The sequence below is a fragment of the Penaeus monodon genome, chromosome 20 (genome assembly GCF_015228065.2).
Source record: "Penaeus monodon isolate SGIC_2016 chromosome 20, NSTDA_Pmon_1, whole genome shotgun sequence".
Lineage (NCBI taxonomy): Eukaryota > Metazoa > Arthropoda > Malacostraca > Decapoda > Penaeidae > Penaeus > Penaeus monodon.
Window position 1 is genome coordinate 20,123,852 of NC_051405.1, and position 243 is coordinate 20,124,094.

Sequence of the window (243 nt, forward strand, 5' to 3'; positions counted from 1 at the left end):
CCTTCTTCCTCTCTTTCGCTAATCTAGGCGGACCTGATTATCCTCTGCCTGTCCCCAACGTATGTTAATTTCCCTTAAGGCGGAGAGAAGTTTTCGTTTTTCTTTCTTTCTCTCCTTCCTTTTTCTTGTTCTCGTTTCCGATTTTTGTTGTTATGTTTCGTTTCTTTTGTTCTTATTTGTTTGTTTTCGTGTCGTATTTTCTAAATTTGATTGTTTGTTTGCTTGTTTGTTTTTTATTTACCA

General features: G+C 35.8%; 1 protein-coding gene across 1 annotated transcript in view; it reads left to right on the plus strand.

Annotated features, from left to right (window-relative positions):
- LOC119585942 (dipeptidyl peptidase 4-like) overlaps nt 1–243 on the plus strand; it is a 99,547-nt gene that overhangs the window by 66,000 nt on the left and 33,304 nt on the right. The gene's annotated exons all lie outside the window — the stretch shown is intronic.